The sequence below is a fragment of the Marmota marmota genome, unplaced genomic scaffold (assembly GCF_001458135.2).
Source record: "Marmota marmota marmota unplaced genomic scaffold, marMar, whole genome shotgun sequence".
Taxonomy (NCBI): domain Eukaryota; kingdom Metazoa; phylum Chordata; class Mammalia; order Rodentia; family Sciuridae; genus Marmota; species Marmota marmota.
The window spans coordinates 258,523-259,304 of NW_026000172.1; positions in this window are offsets into that span (position 1 = coordinate 258,523).

The following is a 782-nucleotide window of genomic DNA, read 5'->3' on the forward strand; positions in this document are numbered from 1 at the left end:
GGCGGGTATGAGTGGGTGCGGGCGATGGGTGAATCAAGGGGGGCCGCACGTGAGGACCTGGGGTGCCATCTCCTCAGACCCTCCCCCACAAGCCTCCCTGGGAAGCTCAACCAGTTTCAAAGTTTGTGTGGGTGGCGACCAGGAGAGGGGATTTCCAGGCCTGGGGGCCATAGTCACCATGGAAGTGCGGCTGCAGAGCACACAGGGACCAGGTTGGTCCCTGGGCCCTCTGACCTGCACCCTTTCTCCTGCATCCTTGGGGTCTCTTCCAGCAGTCCACAGTCACTGCTGGCCTGCAGTCTAGCTGTACCCCCAGGTTCTACTGATTTAAAGATTCAGAGAAAGGAAGATGGGCAGTACCTTCTCCCACAGCTAACCTAAAGAAGTTGCTTATTGGTTGTAATGAATGACTGCATTTAGGGAACAGTAACTGCTCAAGTCAAATAAATATACTTAATAGCTGTGTCCCAGGCACTGGGTTAGGTGCTGGGCATAAAGTAAATTAGTCCCAGTGGATCCTGCCCTGCGTCTTTAGCAGATCTTCTTGCCTGCCTGCATGCACACATCATGGTTCCAAATCCTCAGAAACTTATGTGGTTCCCTCGGGAACCGGTGGGTGCACAGCTTGCTGCCCAGCTGCTGCTGCTTCTTGTACATAAATCCTAGCAAGTGGTCCTTTCTGTCCTCCTCGATGCTGCTTGGCCTTTTGGCCAGGAATCTTCTTCCTCTTCTCTTCATGGCTCCTTACTGTCCATCTCCGTAGTCCCCTCGGCCTCAGCCCC